This window comes from Tachyglossus aculeatus, chromosome 25 (assembly GCF_015852505.1).
Source record: "Tachyglossus aculeatus isolate mTacAcu1 chromosome 25, mTacAcu1.pri, whole genome shotgun sequence".
In the NCBI taxonomy this organism is placed as follows: domain Eukaryota; kingdom Metazoa; phylum Chordata; class Mammalia; order Monotremata; family Tachyglossidae; genus Tachyglossus; species Tachyglossus aculeatus.
The window spans coordinates 17,860,337-17,879,470 of NC_052090.1; the positions used below are offsets into that span (position 1 = coordinate 17,860,337).

The 19,134-nt window shown below is 41.3% G+C and overlaps 1 protein-coding gene and 1 non-coding gene across 4 annotated transcripts in view; one reads left to right on the forward strand and one right to left on the reverse strand.

Annotated features, from left to right (window-relative positions):
• The window catches only part of FAM110B (family with sequence similarity 110 member B), a 136,281-nt gene that overhangs the window by 106,242 nt on the left and 10,905 nt on the right, over window positions 1-19,134 (forward strand). The window lies entirely within an intron of this gene.
• LOC119945596 lies at window positions 2,513-2,650 on the reverse strand. Its single transcript, XR_005456259.1, has one exon. It is a non-coding gene; the product is annotated as a small nucleolar RNA SNORA7 (small nucleolar RNA).

The following is a 19,134-nucleotide window of genomic DNA, read 5'->3' on the forward strand; positions in this document are numbered from 1 at the left end:
CTTAACTTTACATTTTGCTTCCGAATACTTCTAATTAAATACTGAAAAGTCTGGAAAAGTGCAGCAACCAGAATATGTTAAAGGTTCTTTGTTTTGTTCAGGCATAAGTCTTAGTAAATTGATTTTCATTGTTTAGAAAATACTTTCTGAACGTGTCGCGCTCTTGCGTGTAATGGGAATGTTATGTCTTGTTTGTTTTTACCTTATTTTGACAACCTGCTAATGGTCACTGTCAATGGTACCTTGAATTAAATTGCAACAAATCTTCCCATGCCTAAATAGGCAAAATGCAGGGATGGAGTTTAAGTTACCACATTAGCTATCTCCTCATTTTATATCTAGGTGTTCAGTTTCATAGCTCTCTCTCTCTCTCTCAAAATGTTTTGGAAGTAAAGGTATTATTAGCCTTGTGACTGAAATTTGTTGCCTTTTCGCATTTAAATTAGGTATTATTGTTTTACAATTCAGGGGGTTAAGTAGGATTTAAGTTTAATTTCCTCATATAACCGATTAGAGAACATAACTATTATCAGGTAAGACACAGCAGCAAACATAGTAGCTGTATTCTGTGATAGCTGTACATAGAATCATTTTGTAGAATTCCTATTAGTAAAGCCATTTCATGATATTCCATACTGGGAGGATCCATTTTGCCATATAGAAACTTTACAAGACATGATGAACACCAAAGCTAGACCTCACACCAGTTCATGAAAAAGTTCTATATTTTCCAACAAACCATCAGTCAATCAGTCAGTTTATTGAGCACTTACCATGTGCAGAGCACTGAACTAGAGTGAGAGTGTACAGGTTTATAGAATTATCACTTTCCCTGCCCAAAACACTCTCCCAATCTTGAGTGGCTTACTTAGCACACTGTACTAAGGGAAGCAGCATAGCCTAGTGGGAGTCAGAGGCCTTGGGTTCTAATCATGGCTTCACCACTTGTCTGCTGTGTGACCTCAAACAAGCCCCTTAACTTCTCTTGCCTTTATACGTGGGCATTTAGTACCTGTTTTCCCTCCTACTTAGGCCGTGTGCCCATGTGGGGCCAGATTATCTTGTATCTACCCCAACATTTAGTAAAGTGCCAAGCACTTAATAAAAACTTATTATTGTAGTAGCATTACTAAAATCATATCACCTCCAAGCAGCCTTCTTATCTCTCATCTTCCCACCTTATCCTCCCTCCTTTGTCACATATGCAGGAAAGTCCCGACTTCCTAAAGCACTTTGATGCTCACCCCAACCCCACAGCACTTAGATACATATCCTTATACTCTGCTGCTTCTCCTATCTATAATTTATTTGTATGTCTGTCCTCCCTGCTAGATAGTAAACTTCTTATATCTACCTACTCTACTATTGGTATTTGAGCGCTTACTGTGTGCAGAGCGCTATATTAAGCACTTAAGAGTGTACAGTACGACAGAGTTTGTTTATCACACTCCTCGGCCACAATGAGCTTAAATACCACTGATCGATTAACAGGTTATGATTAGACTCTCAGAACACCATTTTCCTCATAATTCTTCCCTAGGTGTCTTCTGCTACATTGTCCGAATTTTTTAAATCATGTAATCATTTTTACTTATTTTTATGATCATTGTTGTATTTAAGTGCTTGCTTTGTGTCACATGGGGATCCCCATCTGAGTTAAAAGGAAAACAGGTATCAAATCCCCATTTTACAAAGGAGGAAACTGAGACACAGAGAAATTAAAGTGACTTGCCTCCAACTCCCAGGCCCAAGATCTTTCCACTAGGCTACACTGTTCCTCAGGTATTTCCTCTCCACCCCCTATTCTTTTCCTCTGTTCTCATCTTGTCTAAGGGAAGTGCTTTTTACCCAACCAGGTTTCCCCCGGAAGACAATCCAAGCACAATAAGTGGAGTCGTCATCTTTTATTAAGCATCTCTGCTACATATTATATGGCTCACTTGCCTTCCATCTTGGAGCAGCCATGATTGGTCACCCAGGAAAGGTGTTCAGAACTCAAGGGAGAGGGGCATGGATAGGTCATATATGTCAGTGTCCTCCACTGGGAAAATTTTGGAGGATTAACTTTTATCCCACAAAGAAGAGTAAAAAGCTTCTCTATCCTCTTCTTTCCTCCAGAAAAGGTAGGGTATCATCCATTGGGAATAGAGATAGCTAGGAGACAAGGCATTTATTTTCAAGTATGGGCCACCAGGATGTGATACAATTGCCTATAATTTCCCAGTCTTTGTCCCTGGCCACACATACCTAGAAAACCAGAAAAAATAATCAGTCACCTTGTCTTGGCTTGTTTTATGCTGTCAAGTCGTAGCCAATCCTTAGCAACTTCTTGGACAAATCTCCCCCAGAATGCCCCTCCTCCATCTGAAATCATTCTGGTAGTGCAGCCATAAGAGTTTTCCTGGTAAAAACACAGACGTGGTTTGCCATTGCCGCCTTCTGCACAGTAAACTTGTGTCTCCACCCTAGAATCTCTCCCATGCCACTGCTGCCCAGCACAGATTGAGTTTTGACTTGTAGCAGATTGCTTTCCACTCACTAGCCACTGCCCAAGCAGGGAATGGAATGGGTATGCCTCTGCTCGACTTTCCGTCCCATATCCAAGACTGGTAGAGTACTGGAAACTCTCCAGGTACCATCCTGAGGTGGGGTGAATCGCCTACAAACACTAATTTCAAATGTTCTACTAAAACACACACACACTCACACACTTTCATCTATTCCTTGAGCAGATATTGTGTGGATGTAGGCCAGATTTCACTTCAGTTTGCGTTTCCTTTTGACGGTACTCGTCTTTTCTATTTTTTCTTTGTCTCATAGATTGCTTCTCTAACCAGTGCCAACTTTAAGAATTAGTGATTTGGGTTTCTTTAATGCTGATACTGTACTGAATAAAATGGTACCGTAGCAAACAACGTTATCAAATGTTTCATAAATACCAGTTTCTGTGATTTGGACCAATTGAAGAGGTTCATAATTTGACACTGAAGAGACCATGAGTTGATCCCCCGCTGGGATGGCATCTTGCTTTGCACCTCGGTTTTTCTAAGAGCCCATTGCCCTGATTCAGCTCCTCTGACCAAAGATTCCACCTAACTGCTGCTTTCTGGGAAAAGGTTCTAGTTATAGTTTCCTTTGGCTTTTCTCTATGCCTTAGATAAGCAATGATTATGAAACAGTTCAAACTGTAGCTATCCAAGTAGAACTGTACGAATATGCTTTGGGATGTCAGTAATACCTTTATTTCCTTACATTTTAAAAAACGAGTGGAGACTAATGGTTAATTCTCTTTAACACATCTACATGCCCAATTCTTTGTAAAACTCTATTGACTCTCACTTTTCTGATCGTGTCTGTAATGTTGGTCAGACAGGTAAAAATATTCTAAAACATTAAATAGGAAATGCTTTCAATTCCAGGTGTTCAATTTTAGTTTTGTTAATAGCGTCTCCAGGAAGCACGGCTTTTCTGTAAATTAAATAAATTGTTCTGTTCTTCTGTAACCTTGCTAAGCTGTAGCGTTCCTTAGAATTATTGGCCAGTAGCAACATTGAATTTAGGGTTCTTGTGATTCTTGGTAAGAGCTACCGAGCTTTAATTTTGACAACATGAAAGCAAATTGGACATTTTCAATTGCAAGTCACCTTGCCGTAGCCATATGTGAAAGGGAACATAAGTGTTTAAATAAATCAGAAATTGAGTTTTTCAGTGTTGAGCTCCATTTCAGACAGGTTCATTGTGACCCCAGCAGATCACCCAGTGTACATTCCATAAAGCCACCCATGCCAGTGGTGTTTTCACCATGTTCAATATGTGGACTCCTCTATCCTTCTTGGCTCCCAATAGATTAGCCACTGTGTAATGAGTTCCATTTTCTCCTTTGCTCCTTCTCGGGGGCTAAAGTACTACCTTCTATGCCCAGAGAGGTTAAAGAAGCTGCCCTATGGCCTTTGCCCATCTTCTCCATCCAATATGGTGTCTACCAGTTGGCATTTGCCAAAGATGGTGCAGGGGTTTGGGATAAGGATAAATGCCATCATTAATAAAGGCATCAGAACAGTAGGTTCCAGATTGTTAGGTCCTACACTGACTAGTGCCATGAGTGGTACTCATGACTGTGAGCCCATTCTTTTAGACTGTGAGCCCACTGTTGGGTAGGGACTGTCTCTATATGTTGCCAATTTGTACTTCCCAAGCACTTAGTACAGTGCTCCGCACACAGTAAGCGCTCAATAAATACGATTGATGATGATGATGATGATGATGATGGTAGGCCTCTTTAAGGCACTTAATCAGTCGTTGGTATTTACTGAGTGCTTACTGTGTGAAGAGCACTGTACCAAGTACTTGATAGAGTGCGATACAATAGTTAGTAGACGCAATCCCAGCCGACAGGGAGCTTACTGTCTCCAGCAAGCATTATTCCGGCTCGTTGCAGGAGATTATGCAGGACGCCTGCGGTAATAGCCAAAAAGAGTAATGGCCAAAAAGACATCCTAGGTGTCAGCCATAGTACAGACTGTAAAATACTACTTACCAGAGATGGCTACCTGTCTGCTGGTAGGGGGTTTAAGCATCCAGGTAATTTCCTTCCAGCTCCTCACCACAACAGGGCACATAAGGACACCTGTAGTGTCCTCCTCCTCCTGACACATCCTCCCTGCTTCACCTACCTCCAGGACAGAATTGGGCCCATCCTGTACACAAACAGGACATCCATTTTAAGGAGTGTGATGGAGTTTATAACCTCAACCCATCAGCCACACCTATTATTTGAAAAGACTGTTATCTTCATTTAGCCCTGGGGAGATAATAGCTGGGAGGTGATGTGTCATAAAGTCTCCTTGTCTTAAAATAGTCTGCTGCTGCTGCTGCTACCGTTTTTCACTTTCCCCCCCACCCCCACTGCCAGTTCCTCTCAGCTTGTAAAGCAAATATTACCCACATTTTTATGAACAAAAACAGCCCCTTTCTTTCTGTGGAAAATGATTACATGCCACCACTCTAGAATGCAACCTCATTGTGGGGAAGGAATGTGTTCTCCCTACTCTGTTGTATTGTACTCTCCCAAGTGCTTAGTAGAGTGCTTTTCACACAGTAAGTGCTCAGTAAATACCAGTGATTGATGACTGTGAAATAGAATGCAAATGCAGAAATGTATAAAACTAGAAAGCTTACTTCAGAAGGGAAGTCAAGGCTGAGAAGCTTTAGTTTTGAAAGGATGCTCTCCTAAATATATGGCAGGTTGACAGTAAGTGTTTTAGGTAGAAGAAGCCTATGACCTTAATGGCATCTTATTCTGTCATGAATTTTAAGAGCAGTAAAGCAGTTCTTTAGTGATGATGGAACAACACACTGGAGAGCTGTTAATTTCCCGTCTCCGGACAACTGTGCACTTGTTACAGCTGATAGGTCGTTCGAACCAACAGAACAACACTTGCATTTAGAAATCAGTACTTCAAGAATTGCATTTGAGTTATTAGAAATTGAAGTCAACTCAGTTGATCAGATAGTAATTTTAATCAGTTGTTAGCAATCAACTTATTAGAAATCAATTAGAAGTGTACAGTGCCTGACACATAGTAAGCACTTAACAAATACCATTATTATTGTTGTTGTTGTCATTAACTCAAGGACCCTATATTGGAAAGTAAGCTTTTACAGAACAAATGTTTTTAACCAACAGAGGAGATATTTGAAAGTTGAGTTTGTGACTGATTTTTGCCTCACCAAAAACCCACCTCTTTTTCAGCCCCCTCTATCCATAATTGTTCAGCTTTAACATTTTAAAAGTTAAACCGGGCAGCATGTGCATAACATAAAGAATGAGGATTTGCTTTAATATAAAGTTGCACCTCCCCTTGTCTTTCACTAGTTGATATTCAGCAAATGTATTTGGTTCATAGGATGGGTGGAAATTCCCATTGGGAATAGCAGATGAGTCAGTCCTGAGACTTTCGGACCGGGAATTCCAGTGGAGGAATTTATTAGTGTTTGCACAACACCGCTCACACTCTCTCATCTGCGCTTATCATGTGCCCTCGTACAACACGTGAGTCAGCAGTCAGGTGTAGCACATTGTCAAGTGCACTTGAAGGTTGCTTTACATTCAAGACCCATTTATAGCGAAATCCTCTCGTGGGCAGGGAACATGTCTACCAACTGTGATATTTCGTACTCTTCCCAAGCACAGTACACACAGTAAGCGCTCAATAAATATAATTTGATTGATTGGCACCAACCAATAGCAATATTGATCACTGATATGGAACGTTTACCTTGTGCCAGGCACTCTACTAAGCTGTCGGAAGAGTCCAATACAGTAGAATCGGTAGACACGGCCCCTTCCCAAAGGGAGCGTGCTGTTTGTGACTTACAGTTATAACTGCAAAATACTGCTTAATTTCTACTACTGTGCCGAGCCCTGACAGGTAGCCCCTTTGGCCTTTAGTGGCCTTTAATGCCCACATTAGCCAACTTTCAGGACTCTTGCTGGACTTAGCCACCTTACGAAATGCCCTAGGAGGCTCTTCGGTCAGAAATATTCATCTTTAATGTTGTAGTGCCAACAGGCCAAATGGGACTAGAAGCAGTCTCCTGATTCTCAGAGAGGTACGCATTCTACCAGACCAACACCAGCCCTGTTGTAAACGCACATGAACAATTTTAGTATAAAGCAAAACTAAGAAGCTTTTCATTGTGAAATAATACAGCCTTTTCTGTCCAGTGCCTTAACTCCGCAACTTACTTGCTTTATGACCAAGGGCAAGTCATTTAGTTTCAACATGCCTGAGTTTCCTCATCTGTGAAATGGAGTGCAATACCTTTTCTCCCTCCCCCTTAGACTTAGAGCCCCATTTGGAACAGGGACGCTCCGAACAGACTGTCTTGTATCTACCCCAGGGCTTAGTTCAGTACTGGGCACATAGTAAGCGCCTAACAAATAACACAAGTATCTGTTTATTGTTGTGTTGTACTTCCCCAAGTGCTTTGTTCAGTGGTCTGCACACAGTAAGTGTTCAATAAATACGATCAAATGAATGAATTAATGAATATTATCATTACTGAGATATTCTTTGGGCCGTAGTAACTCACAAATTAAGTGTATCCAATCAGCTTGCATTTTAAGAACTGAAGGATAGGGTTACTCGAGAATATGAAGCCAAGAGTAAGTGACAGTAAAGCTAGAGTCTGAAGTCTTCAATTCAGTTGGGCTGTGTTCTAATTTTATATAGATTCCTGCTCAGTGGTAGAAGTGTCTGGGTCTGTGTTGGCATCCTTATTTCACTTCCGACAAAATTTTAAATAGTTATAGCTGGGGGACCTGGAAATTGATTTCATATAAAAGATGCTACAACAGAAACCGGGGCGCTGCTTAGGTGGGGTGAGTTCAGAAGCTGGAATGCTCTGGGAAAGTGGAGGATCCTGTAATGGTATTTTTGAGTGGGTTTCCTGTTTATTATTGGAAAAAGTGACATAAGGTGCTTCCTCTGCATGAAATGGGAATGGTCCGTGATTCATTCATTCAGTCATATTTATTGAGCACTTACTGTGTGCAGAGCACTGTACTTAGCACTTGGGAAGTACAAGTTGGCAACATATAAATGCGGTCCCTACCCAACAACGGGCTCACAGTCTAGAAAGGGGAGACAGACAACAAAACATGTGGACGGGTGTCAAGTCGTCAGAACAAATAGAATTAAAGCTAAATGCATATCATTAACAAAATCAATAGAATAATAAATATGTACAAGTAAAAGAAATAGAGTAATAAATCTGTACAAACATATATGCAGGTGCTGTGGGGGAAAGGAGGTAGGGCGGGGGGATGGGGAGGAGGAGAGGAAAAAGGAGGCTCAGTTTGGAAAGGCCGTGATGTCAAAGGCCCTGGGCCTGCTATGTCAAACTGAGTTTGCCGTCACTTCTCTTTTTTCAGAAGAAAATGTTTGATTTTAAATCTGCAAATTGCCAGAAGCATCGGTAGGATAAGACCACTCCTACAGGCAAATTGATTTAAACAGAATGACATATTTTAAGTCTTTGAGAAGAAGAGGATTTTTGAAATACTTTTGGTTTCTGCTTTGGATCCAAACTATTTTCTTAGCAGCAGCTTCCCTAGTATTCCACTAGCAATGAAACTAGCTGATTTTGAAAATTAATAATATGCCTTTTAGGTGACTGACAGTTGTATGTGGGCAAAGTTTGAGGATATTTGATTTAGAGATGTATATTCACTAATAATAGAGCTCTAAAGCATATCATTTTGGGAAGGGAATATGTATACCAACTCTGCTATATTGTACTCTCCCAAATCCTTAGTACAGTGATTGATACAAAACAAAAAATATATATTCTTGTGAGCATTTTCAGCTATCAAATTAAATAGAATTTTGAAATTTGGAAGAACATTTTAAGTATTTTAATTTATAAGTAATATGCCCCAGTCCCCTATGTGGCTGGGTTTGAGTTCTTGCAAAATCTTCAGTAAAGAAAACCTGAACTGTAGCACAAGAGTTCTTCTCAGACTGCATCATGCTGTAGCCACACAGCTCGTGTTGTGTGAAGAACGTGCTCTAATTCCTTATTGGTATTCCAGCCAAAATGTGTAGTGAAAGCACAGAGTTTGGCAGAACTGAGTGTACTGTTAAGTACAGCAAAATTATATTGTATTAAAAAAAAACACTTTGTACAGTTCCCTCTGTAAAAACAGTTTTTAAAACATAGCGCTGTGGTCTCCAAACTGTTTGTGGGCCGGGATCAAGTCACCCAACTCTCCTGTGTTGTTTTTTCCACAGCTCTTAGTAGAGTATTCTGCGTACAGCAAGTGCTCAGTCAGTACCATTGGTTGATGATATTAGAAACAGGTAATTAAGGGAGAGCAAGGGTCTCTGTGTTGTATAATCTAAAAATGAAAAGGCTGCTGGGTATTGACAGTATTGGCAAGATCATGGTCCTGGGAGTCACCTGGGTTATATTTTCTGTTCCACAACTTGCCTGCTGTGTGTCCTTGGGCAAATCACATAGGTGTGCAGAGCACATTATTAAGTGTTTGGGAAAGTACAGAACAGTAGAGTTGGTAGACTCCATCTGTGCCCACAACGAGCTAGTTTCTGCATTCATCCTCCTCAAAGACAAGTGAGGCTTAGCGGAAAGAGCCCGGGCTGTGGGGAGTCAGAGGTTGTGGGTTCTAATCCCGGCTCTGCTACTGGTCAGCTGTGTGACTTTGGGCAAGTCACTTAGCTTCTCTGTGCCTCAGGTACCTCATCTGGAAAATGGGGATTAAGACTGTGAGCCCCATGTGAGACAATTACCTTGTATCTACCCCAGCGCTTAGAACAGTGCTTGGCGCATAGTAAGCCCTTAACAAATACCAGTTTTATTATTATTATTATTATTATCCACAAACAGCCTGTGAGAATTGTTGTTATTACTTGCTTCAGAGCTGAGAGGAGAAGAAAAACTAGACTCTGGAATGGAGAGAAAATACAGAGATCCAGTTAATAATAATAATAATAGTATTTATTAAGCACTTACTATGTGCAAAGCACTGTTCCAAGCGCTGGGGAGGTTACAAGGTGATCAGGTTGTCCCACGGGGGGCTCACAGTCTTCATCCCCATTTTACAGATCAATCAATCAATCGTATTTATTGAGCTCTTACTGTGTGCAGATGAGGGAACTGAGGCCCAGAGAAGTCAAGTGACTTGCCCAAAGTCACACAGGTGGCAATTGGCAGAGCTGGGATTTGAACCCCTGACCTCGGACTCCAAAGCCTGTGCTCTTTCCACTGAGCCAAGCTGCTTCTCAGCGTGGCTCAGACATAATTATTTTCAGACATAATTTTCTTAGGAAACACGTCCACTGTTTATCTTTCTAGAACCCAAAATGAGATATGTTTATCATGCTAACTCAAAAGTAGTAGCAAATTCAGAAATATTCATAACTGTTGGCTAAGTGAGGAAAGGCAGCCCAGAGGTGTTTGCTAAGGTCACTTCTGGAAGTGTCCAGGGAAATTGCATTGCATAATGCAGCATCAGAATCTGATTGTTGTGGGTCAGGGTCAGTAAATATTTCAGAAGAATTTTATTTTCATTTGGCAGAACTTCAATCATCCAGTCCAAAAGGTCTTTCCAATCTACCTATTTCAAAGCCTAGAGAATAATTTGGATTTTTGAGTCCCACTTATTACCAGGCCAATTTTGAAGTTTCGTATTTACTGAATATTGCATTTGCCTTGGGCCCTGGATAAGAACCTAACGGATGAAACAAAACAGTTATTTTCCAATTTTTGAGAAAGTGATTGCAGAAAGTCCATTATGCATTAGGCAGTTAGTGTCTTTTGAACAATGCTATATCTATTGTCAAACACTTTCAGGAGAGGATTAGAAACTATGACAGTAATTGCTTTGCAAATAAAAGGTTATGGCTATAAATAGCTACAAAGTATGTTCCAGTTGGAATGAACCATGTTTGAGAGAGATATTGTATGAAACTCTCTTAGTGAGCCTCATGTTGGCATTTTATTTTTCTGATGAACACGTCCTTCTACATTTCTCCTGCAAAATCAGTTATAGAACGTGACAGTTTGACTTCCAGGATAGCATTTGACAATTTGGAATTATAAAATGTGGAGGCGAGTCATCTTTTACAAATTGACTGCTCCTCTGCATTCAGTTCTGTAATTCAATGGGAGTTAAGTGTGTTGATCCAAGAACCAACTTTGTAAATAGAAGTATAATTCTCTTGGCTGTTCTTTGTACTTTGGACAGAATGGCGAGTATTAAAAATAGGCAAATGATCATTGACTTGATCTCATTATTAGAATGAAAATGGAACAATTTGTGTTTTGGGGGGACATCTGGTTTGACAAGAAAATTTCGTGCTTCAGAGTAATGCCAAGCACATACCTAACATTGATGCAAATTGGACCAATCTGGCAAAAAACATTTTTGGGGAGTCAAAAACCGAACCAAAAAAAAACCCAACTGCAAGTGAATCACAGCACATTGGGGAAAATTGAAGACTTCTGGGTTTCATCCTGATTCAGATATATCCTTCCTCTAATTTCTCTATTCAGCTTCCCCCTTCTGTTTCCCTATCTTATTTTCTTTTTGGCCAGTGGAGAGAAGTGGAGGACAGAGGGGAACATACACCAGAAATAGAAAACTGACTTTCTACCAGCATACATCACCCAATAGAGGCCCTAAGCTGAGTGGGCCACTAAGACTAATTTCAGCCTTCACCCTGAGTAGGGGAAAGCCCTGTAATGTTTAAAAGTTGTTAAATCAGATCAGTGACTCCTGTGACACAGAGGTCTGCCTAATGTATTATCTGTCAAAGTAACCATTGCTTAAATAGCCCACTCTAGGACCGTTACTTTATTGCTCTTCCTACTTCGTTGAAATTGCTTACCTTCTAGTTGTCCTTATGTCCTTATTGTAGTGCTTGAGTGTCCATTATACAATCTACCATAGTTGTAAACTGGAATATGTAGCTTGGCAGTGATATATTTTTGATGTGTGTGTGTGCCGTTGTTGAACTAGTGAGTAGTGCCAACAATAGTAAAATGGTTGTTTCATGGTTAAAGCAGGATTCACTTCAAAATCATTCCTCAGATTTGGAAATTCCTCAAATTGGTTTGGCTTAATGAAGGTTTTCAGATGTACAGGTTGGCATTAGTCTGGGGTCTTCAAAAGAAGAAACAGTAAGCAAGGAGGAACGCTAAAACTGGATTCTGTGTTTCCAAGTAGCTCTCCACCTAGACTGAATCTGTGTATCAATATAATGAAGCGCTTTGCTACACATTTCCAAGACACTTTGCTTCAGTATGTTTGCTCTCTGTCTCCTGCTCTCCTCAATTACCTCTGTATTTTCATTGGGAAAGTGCCCGCCCCGGCTTCTCAGAGCATTAATGGAGTGACACAGCCTTAAAAGTAAGTTGATCTGAACTCCCCCCTGTACCAGCAACCGATCAGTATAAGTGGCAGGGAAAAGGGGCACCTTGTCTCACCACCAATAGATGGCATTCTGGCCTTTAGCGAGAGGCTGGCAATCACCACTAGGGGAGGGAAAAATAATAATAATAATAATGATAATAATAATAATAATATTCTATAATACTATTCTATTCTATTACTCTTCTAGACTGTGAGCCCACTGTTGGGGAGGGACCGTCTCTATATGTTGCCAACTTGTACTTCCCAAGCGCTTAGTACAGTGCTCTGCACACAGTAAGTGCTCAATAAATACGATTGAATGAATGAATAATAAAGGCATTTAGCGCTTACTATGTGCAAAGCACTGTTCTAAGCGCTGGGAAGGTTACAAAGTGATCAGGTTGTCCCACGGGGGCAGGATTTGTCGAGTGAGAATCTCACCACACCCTCTAGAGTTTAAGCTTGTTATGGGCAGGGCCTGCATGTGTTATATTACTATGATGTACTCTCCCAAGCATGTAATTCAGTGTTCTGCACACAGTAAGCGCTCAATAAATATGATTGACTGACTAGCTGACACTTTCCTTGCCATTGCTTCGGTAGACATTAGCAGAGACAAATAACTCAGATCCAGGCTTAGGGGACGTGAATGTGGGCAGTAAGCCCCAAGGCCCCCTCTTCTTTTTGTTTGCTTTGCATTTGGAGGGAAGTGGAACAGGGAAGATCGTCAGGAAGGGACTGGAAGAATGAAAAGGGAGTTCTAGCTGCCACATCTCCTCTGTGTTCACCGCTTAGAGGCTTGTGTTACAAATAAGCACCACTGTTCTCTGCATCAGTTTCAGGCATGAGTGAGGCTCCTCTGCCCAGCCACCTGTTGGAATGAGCAGTTGTCCTGCCCCTGATGGAGCAGAAAAATTAGAGCTTAAAAATGTTTTTGTGTACTTCAGCTGTCAGTCACCCCTGGAGCTCCCCGTTCCAAGTTTACTCTAGCATCGGGATTTAGTTCCGCTTGGTGGAAAATTGCTAACTTCTGATGTTCTGGAATAACATCCCTTCCAGGATGACAACTGCACCTGTGACCTTAGTGGGATGTGGCTGGGTTTTAAATGATTGTCCTTCACTCGTAAGGAAAGAGAGGATATTACCCTCATTTCACAATTGTAGAAAACGTTGCCCCATGGGTCCAGGGGGCTAAAGTAGATTGAACAGTTATTTGGGTCCACAGTCCATTTATCAGTTTTTTGTTGTTTTGTTTTTGTTTTTAAAGGGGCTGCAGGGTGATAGTAAAGAGTGGGCAATGGTGGGGGGGATGACAGTATTGGGGAAGGGTCACCCTGTATACTAGTGGTCTCTTGGTTGTTTCTGGCCATAGTTTGGCTGTCGTTCCCTGGTTGGCCACTGATATCACCTAGTTGCAGGTGACATTATTCGTGACACTCAGGATAACATCATGATACCATATGCGACATTCCACAAAAATCCATTGCAGTCTACCCAAACCCAGAGGGTTCCCCCGAGAGGGATTAATAATAATAATAATAATAATAATAATAATAATAATAATGGTATTTGTTAAGTGCTTGTATGTGCCAGGCACTGCACTAAATGCAGGGGTGGATACAAGCCCATGTCGGGCTCATAGTCTCAGTCCCCATTTTACAGATAACAATAATAATAATAATAATGTTGGTATTTGTTAAGCACTTACTATATGCCAAGCACTGTTCTAAGCACTGGGGTAGATACAAGGTTATCAGGTTGTCCCACGTGGGGCTAGCAGTCTTAATCCCCATTTTATAGATAAGGTAACTGAGGTATGGAGAAGTGAAGCAACTTGCCCAAGGTCACACAGCAGACAAGTGGCAGGGCTGGGATTAGAACCCAGGTCCTGCTGACTCCCAGGGTCATGCTCTATCCACTAGAACATGTGCTTTAGAGTCATTGTGTTCCCCCCGTCAGGACCCTGTAAACACAGGCACTGAGTTTGTACTCTGCAGCGGGAGCTGAGGGAGAGGGAGACTGGGCATTTTGGACATCCTAGATGGTAACTCTCCGTGAGGCAGGAATCAAGTCTACCAACTCTACCAGATTGTCCTCTCCCCAGCGCTTGGTACAGTTCAATGCGCTGCACACACTAAGTGCTCAGTAAATACCACTGATTGTTGACATAAAGGCATCCGGTGCTGTATCAGAACTGACCAGCTAGACTGTCCAAAACAAAACTGGGTGATTGGCCAACTCTCCAATATCTGTGGCCAAAACCCGGAGAGCTGGGTTTCCCACGGGCCGAAGGAGAGCCGGCTCACAACTAGGCCAGAGGGTCGCGTTACATTTCTTGATAGACCAGAGCCTCCCCCACAAGCCGGAGTTCCCCCTTCCTATCCCTGGGGGAAGGGAAATCAGGTTGAGCCCATGAATGTCAGGCAAAGTTTAACTGACACAGATTTTCTTTTCTGTGTCGTTTTCCTCTGTTGGAAGAAGAATCACTTTGCCACCAACAGATGTTTGCGGAATCTCAGTCTTTGGTGGAACCCAGTATTTTTTACTTGCCTGACCGTTTTTACAAACTTAGCAATGGAGAGGATGAGTGACTTGCCCTAGTTCGCATCGTGGAGGGAGGCGAAAGGGGTGGGTGTGTGAATCTGTGTGTATCAGGCTTCAACGATTTCTCCCTGCAACTCATTGAATTCCAGGTCAATACATTATCCAATGGGCCACGTCTTCCCTGAATAAAACACAGGCACAGAAAAAATCTTGTAAGTGAAGCATATTTTAAACAGTCACACTAAATTTGGAGACAAATATTTTCTCATTGTATAAGACACCCTGAAAATAACATGCTGCTTTTCACTGGCAAGATGTTGCAGAGGAAGATATTTTAAATCCAGGGTTTGATGATCCTTCAGAAGTGTCTTCCATCAGAATGTCTTCCTTGGTTTTTGCTGATAACCTGACAAGCAAGGCTCCCTCAAGTTTTAGGTGCTCCGCAGAGATGGAAATGCTTAGTACAGTGCTTCAGTGTAATAAGTGCTCAATAAATGTCATTAATTGCTTGAAAAGTAAGGACAACTTGGTCATTTTAGGGCTTGGCTTAATACCAAGGCAGGATAATCAAATCAGGTGTTTTCAGAGCTGTTTCCCCAGGATATCTTGACTCTACTCTGGAAAGAACATAGAGTGATCACAGGTAAAATACAGTTGGAACCTTTCCTGAGCAAAGAGCACAAGCCAATCCACTTAGTATTTAGATGAGCGCTTTGTGTAAGGGGCTCCAGAGGTTATGAGAAGCTAGGGAAATTTTCAGATTGCCTTAAAAATTGAGTGAATTGAATTCAATTGTAAATGTACATCTGTTCAAATAAAACCACACTCAGGGCCTTATTCATTAATTGATTTGTTAATATCAAGTCTGCTGTTCTTGGGTGTAGCTATTTTTGTTTTATTCCAAATTAAGATTAAGCAGATTTATTTAGTAGTAACTTTTCCAGATTTCAAATCCTTGCTCATGTCCATCTGAGGAGCCCCTTCCATTTTTATTTTCTGCTCTAGCTTGCTCTCTCTACTAGAAAAGTAATAGTGTTTATTAAGCACCTAGTGTGTGCCAAACACTGTACTGAGTGCTAGAATAGATACAAGTTAATCAAGTCAGACACAGTCAGTCCCTCTCCCACGTAGAGCTCATGGTCCAAGTTGGAGGGAGAACAGGTCATAAATCCCCATTTTACAGCCAAAGAAACCGAAATACAAAAAAGTAAGGTGGCTTGTCTAAGGTCACAGAGCAGGTAAGTGGCAGAGCTGGAATTAGAATCCAGATCTTCCGAGGCCCATGCTCTGCCCACTAAGCTATGGCGCTTTCCAATTCTGCTAAAATGCCTTTCTGTCTTTGTGATTGCTTCATTTGCCTCAGTATTTAAGTGTTGTTAGGAAAAAAAGCTAAATCCAGTTACTACTGAAATCTTCGCCATCTTGATTCTGTTTTTAGCTCCTAAAAAAAATAGCTTGGAAGTAAACTCTACATCAAGTGTGAGGTGGATGTTCTGCTTCTTTTAAATATCACGATCTTCTCCTAGTGATGTTATGCTAGTAATTAATTAGCTAAGTGGATAATGCTTCCTCCATGAATTTGTGGTCTCATTTCTTACTAGTACTGAGATGGGGAGCTTAATTTAAAAATGTCTTTTCTGATTGGACTGATCGGAGCATTTTTCAAGAAAAGATGCATCACACATCTGCTCAATTGATTGAAAGGATCGGCGGAAGAGGTGTTAACAAAGAGTTTAGGAAATCTAAATTATAGTGCTTTGCTTCCCATTCTGCGGTGGGTTCTGGGATGTGCTTGCTCTGACTGAGTTTGGCCAATCAAAATAGCTTTTGTTTGTTGTCTGCTGCCTATTCCTATTCTGTAATCTGTGCCCAGGCTTCTCAGCAATCATTTAATGAACCCCTACTGAGTGCGAAGAACTCTACTAAGCACTTGGCAGAATACTGCAGAATCATCAAAACACAAGAATTTTACAATCTAATGGTGGGGGTTGGAAGGGCAGATAGAATTATTTACTAATAGTAAGAGCGGAAGGAAAGTTAAAATTGGTAGTAGAAAGCTTTACCAGAATAACTGATGTACAGTTGAACATATATGTCAGTCAACCTCAAGATGGATATAGGTGTTTGGAGTGAATCAGAAAGACTTCCTGAAGGAAGCTTTCACCCAGTTTAGTCAAAAGACAGGGGACTGTACTGCTATAACAATGCCCCCTCCCCCCCAAAAGAACTATTTGTGTTTGCCTAAATAGCTTTTGATTTCATAATCTAGTTGTCACTGTTTTCTTTTCCACCATGGTGATAATGGTATTTAAGTGCTTATTATGTGCCAAGCGCTGTACTAAGCATGGGGGAGATACAAGATAATGAGGTTGTGCACAGTCCCTTTATTACATGTGGTTCACAGTCCGTGGAGGAAACCAACTGGAGGTCCTCTGCCTTTAGACTTCAGTTGTGGGGTCCAGATTAAGCTGTGCCACTGTTCTTCAGCAGTGTTGAGTTTGTGATCATAATCAGAAATATCTTTACTCCTTTGAAAGAGCTGATGAGGCCATTGAATTGCAGGTGCTCACTGGACTTTTGAGGCAAGGATTGTTTATATGCTCCTTTATGACTGGAGGAAATCTGCTAAAGTAGTCTTTTGTTTCAACATTTTAGTGTGGTCCGGTGGCATTGATGCATTTGCAGAAATGCTCTATTTTCTATTCCACCTGTCATTTTGTGTTATTTTAGGAGATTATTTCACTAGACTTGCCTGTGCAGTTTCATGGAGCAGTGGTTTCCTACTTGTTCTATTTCAAACTTATCCTAGTGTGGCATCTCTAATTCCAACGAACATAAAACCTGTCGAGCTGTATTCTCATATCTCTTCAGATAGTTTGGCCTGTGTCGATTTACAACTGGTCTTGGTATTACTCATCCACTTTTTGGAGACTTTTTAACACCTGTCAGGTAAAAAAATCCTGTAGTTTGTAAGTTTCTAGCAGGTGGCTTTGAGATTCAATCTCCTAACTCCATTGTAATAGTTCTCTTTCACTTAGACAACTCTTCTGTTATGGTTTCCAGTGACTCTGACATGTCTCCACCTGAGCTGACATTCCGCCCTCATCTCAGGAAATAGGGTTGAAAAGCACCTTAATAATTCTTCTTTACTTAAGCCACATATTCTTGCATGCTCTGATCTTGTGCAAATATCATTATTATTATTAAGGGCTTGTCAATGTTGATTGACACTTTCCCAAATGCTTAGTACAGTACTCTGCACACAATAAGCGCTCAATAAATACGATTGAATGAAAGAATGAATGAATGAATTGGGTCCAGCCAAATGCTAATTCCAAGACCGCTAATTGATTCATTCAATCATATTTATTGAGCACTTACTACATGCAGAGCACTGTACTAAGCGCTTGGAAAGTACAATTCAGCAACAAATAGAGGCAATCCCTACCCAACAACAGACTCACAGTGTAGAGGAGGGGGACACAGACATCAAAACAAGTAAACAGGCATCAATAACATCAATAGAAATAAATAGAATTTTAGATATATCCACATCATTAATAAAATAAATAGAATAATAAATACGTACCTATGTACATAAGTGCCGTGGGGCGGGGAGGGGGGTAGGGCAGAGGGAGGGAGTCGGGGCGATGGGGAGGGGAGGAGGAGCAGAGGAAAAGGGGAGGTTAGTCTGGGAAGGCCTCCTGGAGGAAGCGAGCTTTCTAGGTTTCTTTCCCAAACACAGAAAAATAGTCAGGCTAGGACATTTCTATTGATGGAAAATGGATTTGAGACAACAGACCTCCCTTTACCCCCCATGCCAGGCATGCCCATTCACATGCGCGCACATACACACTTTATTCTAAGACAACAGGAGTGAAAGCTTGTATCACTGTAGGGTATATTGTGTGAAGGAGCTTGTGCCACTAAGGGAACATGAAGCGACTAGTTTATAATCCTCTGTTAGATCATCAGAGCTATATTAGCAAGGAAGGCTTATTTAAGGAGAAATCACAGCAGTATTTCTAGTGTGTATTTTTTAATAGTAATAATGATAATTGTGGCATTTAAGCGTGGCGCAGTGGAAAGAGCTCGGGCTTTGGAGTCTGAAGACCTGGAATCTAATCCTGGCTCTGCCACTTGTCAGCTGTGTGACTTTGGGCAAGTCACTTCACTTCTCTGGGCCTCAGTTACCGCATCTGTAAAAGGGGGATTAAGACTGCAAGCCCCACCATGGGACAACCTGATCACCTTGTAACCTCCCCAGTGCTTAGTACAGTGCTTTGCACATCGTAAGTGCTTAATAAATGCCATCATTATTATTATTACTTAGTGCTGGGGTAGATCCAAGATAACTAGGTTCCACATGGAGCTCACGGTCTAACTAGAAGGGAGACCAGGAAGTGAATCCCCATTTTACAGATGAGGGAACTGAGGCCCAGAGAAGTTAAGGGACTTGCCTAAAGTCACGCAGCAGGCAAGTGGAAGAGCCAGGATTAGATTCCAGGTCCTCAGACTCTCAGGCCTGTGCTTTTTCCACTGCTTGTCTATTGCTGGCTTTTTGTATTTTTTTTTTTTATCTTCAGGGACTAAACTAAACCATAATAGCCCACAGGATTCTGTAGGCCAAGTTATTTAATCCTAGTATGTCTGGA